The sequence below is a fragment of the Epinephelus fuscoguttatus genome, linkage group LG20, assembly GCF_011397635.1.
Source record: "Epinephelus fuscoguttatus linkage group LG20, E.fuscoguttatus.final_Chr_v1".
Classification (NCBI taxonomy): domain Eukaryota; kingdom Metazoa; phylum Chordata; class Actinopteri; order Perciformes; family Serranidae; genus Epinephelus; species Epinephelus fuscoguttatus.
Window position 1 is genome coordinate 28,728,786 of NC_064771.1, and position 12,313 is coordinate 28,741,098.

The window sequence follows — 12,313 nt, forward strand, 5'->3', positions numbered from 1 at the left end:
TATTATCAGGATTCACATGCAGCCCCTCCTGTGATGGAGTGAGAGGAGATAGAAAGAGATAAAGAAAAGATGGAGTTAAAGAGGAAATGGAAAGCAGGATTACTGGTGTGACAGCACCGGCAGATGAGCGGCGGCGCAACGGTGAGGGAGAGAGAGAAACTCTGGTGGAAAGAGAGGAGAAAAAAAAACCAAATCAGTGCAACAGGATGAGGACCTGCTAGTGCACAGCCGGCCCCAACCCCGCAGACCTGCCATCTGTCCCGCTGTTCTCTCCGTGTCCCTGACGCTCCCACCATCAACCAACATCTGGATCACCTCGCATCCATATGGGAAGGAGGGCGAGGGGGGCCAAATCTTATCCTCCTCTCAACCTTTGTGATCACCCAGGACCTGAGGAGGCTCGTCATCACCGGGGGGATCCCTTGCTGCGGAGTACCATCACCTCAGGGGCTGATAACAGGACCAGAGGAGGGTGAAAACTTTTGCTCCAAAGATGCAGAGGCGTGCGCAGGACCCTTCCTCGTCTGTGTGTGAGATTTTCTAACTTCCCATGGATCTGTCGTGTCTCTTACCCCCGAGCAGGGAGAGGGAAAAGGAGACAGAGGAGGTGGAGAGGGGGAGAAAGGAGGAGACGGCGGGGAAGCGTCACCGCCGCCGCTGCTGCTGAAGTGTTACCGGCGTTAGTGCTCCTCCGCTGAAGAGGCATTTTATCACTCTTCCTCCCCCCCTTTCGCTCCTCTCCTCATCCGACCAGCGGGGAGCCTGAGGGATACAGACAGAGAGCTAAACACAGAGGGTTTATGCACACAAACACACACGCTGGCTGGCTGGCTGCTCTTCTGACGGGCTCCCGCACACCTCTCGTCTTCCCTCACTTTCCTCTCCCGTCTTGATGTCCTGTCCTCACCTCCATGACCACTTGTAAATCTGTGACACACAGAAAGGGAGAAAAGTGAGAGAAGGGGGTGAAGAAAGTGAAGGAAAAGAGAGATTTTTCTTTGCCACATACGCTCGCTGTCACGTTGTGAAGTCCTCCAGGGGAGTGTGCAGACATCCAAAGCTGCCAAACACACACAAACACACGCTTGCTCTCACACAGAGACTCGGTCTAAATGCGTACTCCTACAGGTGCTGAGGGAGGCAGGTGAAAACCAGGTGGAAAGGAAACCTAAACCGAGACAGACATTTGGAGGAAAAGCAGCCGGGGTGCGATGGAGCAGCAGGAGTTCAAGTTGGATGACGGCAGAAAGCACAGGTAAGTCTGTCACACACACACACACACACACACACACACACACACACACTGTCACCTTGTCTGATTGCCGTTCAGGAATTGGTGTGATATGGAGCGGTAGATACGAGAACAAGAGGCTCAGGGGGAATGTGACACGCAGCACGAGCGCAGTCATACTTTCAGTTTTCATAAGTGAAGAGTTTCCTCGAGAGAAAGCTCCCATCTGCCGCTGACAGAAACAGAACAGCCAGTTGTTACTATAACAGGAACGACTAAGAAGACACATTAGCATTTTTTACACTGAGGTTTAGCCGCCTGTACAAAGTGTGTGTGTGTGTGTGTGTGTGTGTGTGTGTGTGCGCACAATCCCTCCACACCTGCGTGCGCTCTCACTCAATATGACTTATGGATTATAGATGTTATAGTTGCAGTGTTTTACTGTTGCATCAGTTATCTGGTAATGCTCATTGATTTGTCCCGTGAGCTGCACGCAGACGCTCTCATTTCTCTCCGTTAGTGACAGAAGCTTTCTGCTCCAGTTTACATACATCATGTTGCAGCATCATGTTTCTTTCATTCACAGTAGCGTAGACTGGCGGTTTCTAACATGGGGTTCGAGGGCCCACAAAGGCTCACAAGGGAAATGCGTTGGCCAGTGAAAGTAAAAGTAAAAGCCGACCTCTGATTCTTTTTCGTTTGGTGTTTCGCTTCGTTGTATTTGCGTTATCTTTCTTTCTGTGTCTCTTGGATGCGCGCTGCTTACCGTCTGGCACCTGGTCGCGACATTTTGTAAATGATTACCGACTCCACGGTGGTTCCAAAAAGAGGAGCAGCTTCAGTAGTGTGGAATAAACTGTGGCGTCCTGAATGTTTTATGAACAGACTCTTTTAGTGACTTAAAGAGGGAACTCATTCAGCGGCTCCTCTGGCAGCAGCACAGCGTTTCCCTCTCCTCTCTCGCCGTGCGCACACAGGAGACATTATCGTGATATCGCCCACCCCTAGTTCACAGTAAGATATAAGTGGACCAGCGGTTCCCAACACATGCTCCCAAGATAAAACTAAAGGGTCTCAAGATGATTCAAGATAATAGAAGACAAAAAAACACATGTATTTTGCACAACATAATATTTTTTATGTCTAACTTTTGTCTAGTATTTGCGTTTTTGTGAGGTACTGGCCACTTTTGCCTCTTCTGGCTTCTGAAATCCGTTCACAGGCTGCAAACTGCTCCAGATCAAATATAATATTCACATCCTCCTTGGATGGTCCCATTTCCTGAGTTGGGAAGTCGTTCTTCCGACTTTATGTCATACAAAGACGATCACTCTCCATAGACAGTTGCAACCTGATACCATATTCAAAATTACACGCAATATGTGAAGTATTAAAAACTGTGTTACCATCAACCGAGCATTCACTTTCATCCGACATGTTTCTGCGTTTATTACGTCAACTCATGTACCAACATTTTTGCAGGCTGTCTGAGTTGTTGCTCCGACTTCAGGGGGTGTTCACATAAATTGTCCGAGTTGGGAAATCACCACATGAATGTAGGAACAGTCACACAAACCATTAGACCAGTGGTTCCCAACATGGGGCTCACTTTTCCCCCCTCAAGTGTCAGAAAATGCTTCAGATGAAACTAATTGAAAAACACGGAGCTGTTCACAACTCATATACACACTAATTAGAGGTTGAATGAGGCTGTGATTTGTGTTCAAGGCTCACAATCTAAAAAAAGGTGAGAACTCTCAACACAGACAATTTGTGTGTAAACGTGTGAACGACTGCACACTTGCATCACTTCATGTATGTTTCAGTCAGCCTGCAGGATTGGGATTGGGTGTCACCGACAGTTCGATTGCTTTACGTTTGATTGGCAGCGGGCCAAGCCGATGTAGCAGCGCCCTGTCCCGTCAACGTCACTCATCTCGACTGATACGTCCGGCCTGCAACGATTTCCTGTAAAGCTGTCAGGTCTTTATGTGCGGGAGAAGGACCCCACAGAGAGACGGGGTTGTGACGTTAGCAGTTAAAACCCCCTAATTATGATGAATGTATGTGGCAGACGTTATGTGGTACGTTTCATAATAAGCTCTGGGTTTATTCATATTGAGGGTTTAATTTGTATGTGGAAGCTTTATTAGCTGCGTGTGTGTGTTGGGGCATGTGTGCATACATGGACCTGTGAGAGCTGCACTCACCATTTAACTTGTCCTCCACAATCCATCAGTGTGGAGCAGAGGCGGAGGGATGAAATGAGGGAACGAAGGGAGGAGCGTTTGAGCTGGTTGACGTTGACAGAGTGTCTCTGTGGTGTGTTTACTGTCACATATACATAACTGTTAATGTAAGTGTCTTTATGATGACTTCAGGGAAAGAGTGATGGAAGTGCTTTATTAAGTGGAGTCACATTAATCCAAAGTGTGCTGGCATGTATTGACGTTCCAACCAATTAATTACATTTTTGTATCCGCATGTCGACCAGCACGAGACAATGTAGTGTTGTCTGAGGGAACGTACCCATTTCACACATCCATTACTCATCCGTGTGTTAATGGAAGAATGTTGAAAAAGCAAACTCACCATTAGGAAGTTGTAGCCTGATAATGAGACTGGAAAGGCATTTAATTTTCCCTTCATTTTTAGGCAGTGATTCAGAGGAAGTGCTGCAGGAATGAGTCCTAGAACCCAGAAATGAGTTAGCATTTTTGCACTTCCGGTTCCCTCGTCTCTAACTCAGTGGGTTTTTTCAAATGTATTTTTAGTTCGATGCCTGAAACACAAGGTTAAGAGACTTACACATTTTGTTCTATGACATAAAATATCTCAGTAAATACCCCACTTGTAAATTTTGAAGCAGAACATGTCTTAAAAAGATGGTTGCTAGCAAGTGGCTAACTATGGGTGCTCTCAGACCTAGAGTTGTCTTGCTTTGGTCTGAATCAGGGACTAATTTTGTTACACAGTTGTATAATTGCCTAGAGTTGGTTCGTGTTCTCACAGCAGCATTTACAAGCGGACCAGATCAAATGCCTTGTGTGAGAAAGCTGCTCTTGATTGGTCAGAATTTCCATGTGGGAAAAATCCAGGAAGTAAAGCAAACGTTGAAGAAGAGTACACTTGCAAGATAAATGTGACACTCTCTAATGTCACAATGGAGGGACAACTACGCAGGTTGATTTTAGCGCTGCTCATCGTGCTGAATGTGCATATTAAGGCAGTACAGGAGGAGGTGCACATTAATAATCCTCCAGGACTGTAACATGCTCATGTTTAACCCAAACAATGTGTCATGTGACTCCAGTTGGTTCAGATCCAGGTCGGAACACGAACCGCATCAGAGTTCGTTCGTAACTTTACCAAGACCACCTCTTCAAGAAGGTCTCGGTCCGGTTGTTTTAGTGCGCACCTGAGTGTGATTGTTGTGTTCACACCTGCCCAAACAAACCGCATTTAGGCAAATGAACTTCAGTTTGATTGAACCGAACCAAACAGGGCAGGTATGAAAGCACCTTAAGACTACAGAACGCCAACACGCTGAACACAACTTTACAGCCTAGTTGTGGTGGCCATGTTAAGTCATGCGACCGTGGTGTGGTTTATGTATAGTGTTTATTAACAACTTCTGGCGATTGCATTGAGGCTTCAAAAATAAAGCGGTGTTCACTTGTTAAGATTGTCGTGCTGAAAATAAATGAAACTCTTATTTGCTACAGAGCTATTTTCTGCAATAATCGAAAATCCTAAAATTTTGTTGAGGGAACCAGGGTGATGCTAACTTCAGTGCTGGGCTACAAAGAAACATCATCCCTGTAGTACTGTGTTAGCTATGTATCAGGAGAGGGGTGTCCAAACTTTTTTTCCGCATTATATGGGTTAATAAAAAAGGATCACACACAAATGAGAATGCAAAAATAGTCAACTTATCACTGCTTCTGAAAGCAGCCACCCTTGCTGTCGTACCTATAGGTAACTGTTCATTGGCTTTTCATAAAAGCACATTAATTCTGCCTGCGCAGTTCCTACATGGTACATGCCTACAGACTGCACGATTGTCCTACCATTATGTGTTCAACGAAAAAAAAAAGCAGAAAGAACTTGCTTGCTTCCTTGTGTGGCAGGCCACCTATAGTATATTTTGAAAGACAAACCATGGGCTGTTAAAAAATGGTCCGAGGGCTACGATTGGCCCCTGGCTGGACTTTGGACATTATGAGAAAAAAAAGACAATATCAGGCTAGTTTATCACTGTTGCCAGATCCAATCCAAAAAACGCTTCGTTCTACCCTCACTTGTGAGCAAGACCTCGAGATACTTGAACACCCTCTCTTGAGGCAGTAACTCTCCCCCAGCTCCATCGATGCCAGGCTGAATTAAAAGTAACAATATTTCTGACCAAGTACCCTCTCTGATGCGACAAAGTTTTGGCCACTACTTTTTTTTGGGGCGGCAGTAGCTCAGTCCGTAGGGACTTGGGTTGGGAACCGCAAGGTCGACTGTTCAAGTCCCCGTCTGGACCAAAATATGTATTGTGAACAGGTAGCTGGAGAGGTGCCAGTTCACCTCCTGGGCACTGCCGAGGCGCCCCTGAGCAAGGCACCAAACCCCCCAACCGCTCTGAGCGCCTGTCATGGGCAGCCCACTCTGACATCTCTGCACTTAGTGCATGTATAGGTCCAGTTTGTGCCTGTGTGTGTTCAAACCTGTGTATAATTGACAAACAGAGTGAAAAATTGAATTTCCCCTCGGGGATTAATAAAGTATATAAAATTAAATTAAATTAAATTTTTAATCATCAGTAATGTGGACATGAAGACTAACTGGGTTCAAATAGAAAAGTCTGGCAAGTTGATTCATTTCCATCACTTTGCTGTAATGCAGCCTTTAAAACAGGTGGGAAAAATACACCATTTATGCCATATCACAATACAGGGATATCCAAAATCTATGACGATATCTCACTCACCTTTTTGCTCTCATTTTGGTCTCAACCACCTCCCGAGGGACGTGTCTGGCTCTTTAGCTGCTTGATACTTTAGTGTAATTTGTAATGCACAACATGTTCAGAGTATTTCTACACTGTGGTACTGCTGCTTTTACTTAATTAAAAGATCTGATTCCTTCTTGCACCAGCAAGTATAGTCTCCAGTTATGGGAGCTGACCACGGTGAACTCTTACAGTCAAGCATTAATTATGAATTTTTCAGTCTCAGGTAGAACGGCAACACGAGGAAATGAAATTGTTGCTGCAGAATAAGTTTTCACACTGGGATGTCTTGGACTGATCTCAAGTCTGCATAAATGAGGCTCTGGAGAATCCTGATGTTTCACGCAGCTGTCAGAGCGCCGCGCCTGCAGTAGGTTGATGAGAGTAAGGCCGTCTACTACATTAATACGAGCCCACCAATTCAAGCTCCCTAATTAATGCAATCAAATCAGCTTCCAAGGTGCTGTGTAAAAAAACACGGTTCAAGGCGTGTTGATAATTCTCTGGTGGTAATGCTCATCCCATCAACTAGATCCTTTCTGCTCATTTCCTCCTCGCCCCCCGGGGACTCAGTACAGGGACTCCATCATATCCCAGCTAAGTAGTTAAATGACTGAATTTTCCCTGCTGTATAGTGTGTGTCCCAGGAACTCGCATCAGCTGAACATGTGCTCCAACAATCTTTTCACGCACACTGGTCATTACAGTGGACAGCTGTTTTCTTGAGTATGCATGGACTTTGAAGCTGTAGTTGTACATCAGTCCCCACAGTGGACACTAGTGCCTCATCCCTTATGCTGCCACCCACTGGCCAGCTGCTGTAAGTACAACACAAACTTCTTAAAGCCAAGATGGCCAAAGAACAGCTGGGAATGCTGAGCAGATCAAAATTATCTTTCATAGTGGGAGACCCTTGATGGAAATATGGTAATGTCAAGTGACAACTGAGTAACAGAAGTGTTGAAATTTACAAATACAGATTTTTATATTGGGAGAAAATTACAAGTAACTGTGCATTGCTGGCTATATTTGAATTATTACAATTAAAACTATTACTGTGACTTTGTTATTAAAAGAACCTCAATGTTTTTGGCTGTCAGTCAGTTTTTTTTATTAGAGTGTAACTGGCAGTTTTTGTAAAGAAAAAAAAACACCTGTTATTTTTGTTGAAAATGTTCGATGAAAAAAATAAAGAGTTCAGCAGACAGAGACAAAGGAGAGGCTTCAGGAGGAGTCAGGAGCGATGTTCAACATTTTTGGTTTGCATTAAACAGTATTAGAATAAGTAAAAAATCTGAATGTGTAAGTTAAAGAGCACTAAAAACATTACTTTATACAGGGTGTCTACCTGGAAATATCATGGAATTATTAAAAATCATTAAAAGTTTCAGAAAAGTCACAGAATTTTGTAGGATAAGAATTTTTCTAGTTGACCTCATTTAGGGCCATTAGTCGTCTAGTCACCCGCATGTTTATGATATTAATTTAATTATTAAATGATGTATTTTGGTGGTTTGAGTTGAAGATGTGAGAAAGAATAGTATCAGTAACACTGTTAACACTGTGCTACATTATAGAGAAATACAAACCGTACTAATGAACCTTCATTAATATAGGCCTATATTTTATCTACAAGTGCACGTCACACACTGAGCGAGCCGCCTGTTAATGACGCTGTGGGCTAATGGGCATGTAGCTACTTCCATGTTTCAGATGATACGTCATGTTTGTAGTCGACCAATGAAGATGAGTTTACATATCACCTTGGGTTTGTCCTTCACCTTCTCAAAATGATCCCACACTTTGGATTTCCTGCCCGACATGTTATTAACTAGCCTGTGGAATAACCGCAGGTACCAGCCCTGGAAATTAGGGGCCGTGCACATGCTGCATCTCTAACCGCTTGGAAGATGCGAAGTCGGGCGCTGTTTATGATATAAGTGTGTAGACCTATCGTCTGTGGGACAGATGCAAAGCTCTGGGTAGCCCTGCACTAACATGATCAACTTTTCCGTATTTATCAGACTGAATATTTACAGAAGAAGGGAAAGATATCTGTTGGCTGTGATTTGTAACCTGACTCCTGTCTGACTGCTGAGCGTGGCCTCTTCCTGTGTCTGTCCTTTCAAATTAAATTCCCACATGGTCCAGTCAGGATTTCATTTATTTTGACGAGGTGCAGCTTGTAATAGAGTTTTCCGTTTTTTTTTTCCTTTCTCCCGAGTAACATGCAACACCTTTAAAGGAACACTTCACTTACAAAATGATTACTTGTATATGAATCACTCACCCCCTTTTACGCTGAATTTGTGAGGAAAACTTCATTTTTCTTGCATGCCTCCACGGTGAACGAAGAATCCAAAAACTGACATAATTCTCGATGAATTGGAGTGAATGGGGGCCGTGTTTAACAACAGTAAAACTGAATAAAAATGTCTGTTTACAAACTCTTACACAACTTGTGTAGTATAATCTAAGTCTCATTTATCCAGTTGTATGCTCAGTACTTGGGCAAGCATGTGCGTCAAAAGCATGTGCATGTAGATGTATTTTTAATGGTAAGGTTTGAGTGAAAATGCATGTGTTTCGGAAGTACTGAACATACGACTTGATAAATGAGACTTGGATCATACTGTATGAGTTGTGCCAGAGTTTATTAACAGATGCTTTGTTGTAGTTTTCTGTTGTTAAACGTGGACCCCATTTACTTCAATTCATCAATAATTTTCTCACTTTTGGGATTTTTCGATAACAGTGGAGCCATGTGAGAAAATTGCTGTCTTCTTAATTATTTCAACATAACACAGGGTGAGTAACTGATATACAGATGATCATTTTTGGGTGTAGTATTCCTTTAAAAGCTGTTAAAATCAGCCTGTAACCACAGTTAGGGCTCTGAGAGGGCCCAGTGATGGAGGATCAGAGCTGCAGGTGGATGATGAAAGTTGACTGTAGCTGTACACGCCTGATGTTACAGGTTTTGTTTTGTTTGTCATGCCTGCCTCTCACTTATTTGCAAGTACTGTCACAAGGCAATCCTGTTGTTCTTTTCTCCCATCTTGTCTTCCAAAATTCATCACAGCAGCTGGATAGTTAGTTTTCATTAACAGCACGTTGGAGGATGAATTTGGGTGTGTGCAGTCATATCGATGCTGACGCAGGTAGAGTCTTACGTGGGTCCCAGTGAGACAGAGTTTACCCCACATGGCAGAGCTGCACTCCATCTGGAAATCTCTATAATAATAGAAAACCTGTGCATGCACCACCACGCGCTCTCACTCAGTGTGCACACGTGAATATAATTTTGGAAAGTAAGTGCACAAACAGGATTTAAGGATTACGCATTTTTTGATAATAGTGAGTCTGACGTTTGGCTGTGTGTCTCTCTCTGGCTGCCAGTCGGTCGTCTTTTTCCAAATATTTAATTTTTTTAAATTCAGTTAAACAGATAAGGAGATAATCATTCCATAATTGTTGTGTGTAATTGAAATTCCGATGCAGCACATAGTAGTCCGTCCCTTGTGATCCCATCCTCTCTGTGTAGCAATCAGGCTTTGTTATATTGCTGCTAATCTGGAGCAGACACACCCACTCTGTCAACATCCCAACCACCACCCCCACCACACACACACACACACACACACACACACACACACTGCTAATCTGAGGCCCCATTATGGTGCCTTTTTCCAGAGATTACAACGTTAAATGAACACTTTGACCTTCTCTGCAGTCATGTGATCTGCCCAGTCAGGACTCGTCTGTCCTCTCTATCACTGTTACTATCTGTTGCAATCATTCTCCTGTGACAATTACCTTTTCCGGCCACCACGCTAGGGGTGTGCCCTATCATCCTGCTCATGATAATACCGGTATATTACTTTATATCATAAGAAAAAATCAATATCGTGATACTCGTGATAATTTGACTTGTTGACATATTGACGTCATACTGTTACCCACGGCAACAGATTCTGCGATGGTTCCAGAAAGAGGAGCAGCTTCAGTAGTGTGGAATAAACTGTGGCATCCTGAATGTTTCATGAACAGCCCTGGACTTCTCAGACTCTTTTAGTGACTTACCGCTCAGAGGGAACTCATTCAGCAGCTCCTCTGGCAGCAGCACAGCGTCTCTCCCTCCCCTCTCTCGCTGTGCGCACACAGTAGTCGTTACGCTTGTGGCTTGACAAAAACTCCATATATGTGAGTGTGTGATAGTTGTGGTATCATAACAGCCTGTCACAGGTTTCAGTGTGATGATTAGAAGAGAAATGGCAGAGCATAAAGGTCCAGGTGGAAAAAACAACTCAGTCATTTAGGATTTTACCAAAAGAAAGAAATCACCTGTTGATTTATATATATAGATCCCAGGGGACATTTTTTTGTATTTGGGAGCTGTTTAAATGTGTAATTTGTGGTAGATTTTATTTTCTTGAGCTATTAATACTGTAACAGAATCTGAATCTCACTCTGAGTCACTGTTGTTGTTCACAAACTAAAGAAATGAGAGATCATTTTAGTTTAGTTTTTACTGAATATTTGAAGGTAAACTAAAACTGTATCAATTATTTTGTTGCAATTCTGCTTTCTTAAAGCTTTCTTTCAAGAAAATCGTTATCACAAAAATACCCTGAAATATCGTGATATCGGGCGTTGATGGCTTGGTGGTTATGGTGGGTGCCCCATATGCAGGGCTGTTGCCGCGGCGGCCTGGGTTCGACTCCGGCCTGTGGCCCTTTGCTGCATGTCTTTCCCTCTCCCTCTCTCCCCCTTTCACACTCACCTGTCCTATCGATTAAAGGCAAAAACGGCCCAAAAAAATCTTTAAAAAAAAAAAAGAAGAAATATCGTGATATTATTTTAGGGCCGTACCGTCCACCCCTAATGGATGCGCTTCATAAAGTAACCCAGTGTTTCCCGTACGTTGATTTATTTTATCTATCTCTCTATATCAGACTACAATGAAGACATGAATTAGTTAGCTAGCACCCTGACGTCTCCCCACCTCGCTTCCCACCTCTGGGCACTTCCTTAGAGGAGAGTGCAGTTCTGTAGTGAAATTCAGCCAGCGCAAACCTCCCCAGTGCCTGGTGTCACAGTGTCTAGCCTGTGTAACGGCAGCAACAGAAAGTTTGCTGATCCGGTGAGGAGTTTGGGCTCTCCGGTTCTCTGGAGCTGGAGTTTGCGCTGACTGGATTATTAGACCGATGTGGTCTGTAGTGACGGGGAGTGAGGCGTAGGACACACACATTCGAGGCTCTAGTTAACGTTAGCTACATAAACATGAATTTGAAGCTGCAGCTATGACCCTTTGGCTTAGGTTAGCAGAAGGAAAAACTATTAGCAACATTTTCTCTCCATCTCTGAGATGCTTCGTTGATATTCACATTTTATTGCGTTTATTGTCAGATTCATTTTTAGACCATCTTTTTGAAAAGTATGCTTCCTTTTCTGAGTTGCTTCGCCAATGCTGGAATATCAGCGTTCTCTGCAGGACTCTCCACCACTGAATCAGGCTTTAACTGAAGGAACATGCACGCGCATCTGTAGAAAAAACAATATTATTAACACCCTCCCTCTGAAATGACCTGTGATTGGCCAATGTCTCCCATCATGGATTTCCTGAAGCCTGAAAACAGAGCCAAGAGGAGGTGCAGAAGTCTAGTGCTTCCCATTTCACTTGAATTACAATATGCTCAGAGTTTATTATGATCTTTTTTCTCCCAGTGACACCAAATTGAAACTGTCTTCTTTATATTTTGAGTTATATAATCACTTCTTAAATGCTACTTTTGCTTTGTAATTTTTTTTTTTTACAAATCAACCATACTTGAAACTCATTCCTTTTCCCACAGTAGTCCTTTGCTTAGTACTGTGTACAAATGCAGGGAGCTTGAATTCTTAAGAAGCAGAACTCAATAAAGATATTGCAAACTGTTCCCTGCTTCCTCTGCTTGTTGAAAAACAAGCAGTAATTTACAAAATGATTCGAATCAACAAATTAAACTTCATCAAGGGTTTGTGGTGGTGCAGCAGTGAAGAGTGTGATTTTTACACCCACACACTTTCCTGCATAAACCACTGAA

The 12,313-nt window shown here is 43.4% G+C and overlaps 1 protein-coding gene across 2 annotated transcripts in view; it reads left to right on the top strand.

The window, feature by feature from the left end:
* The window catches only part of LOC125880530 (glutamate receptor ionotropic, NMDA 2C-like), a 97,208-nt gene that overhangs the window by 2,193 nt on the left and 82,702 nt on the right, over nt 1–12,313 (top strand). For both annotated transcript variants that reach the window (XM_049563090.1, XM_049563091.1), the window contains exon 2: nt 1,129–1,255. The gene's annotated coding sequence lies outside the window, so the exon portion shown is untranslated. The remainder of the gene's footprint in view (nt 1–1,128; nt 1,256–12,313) is intronic.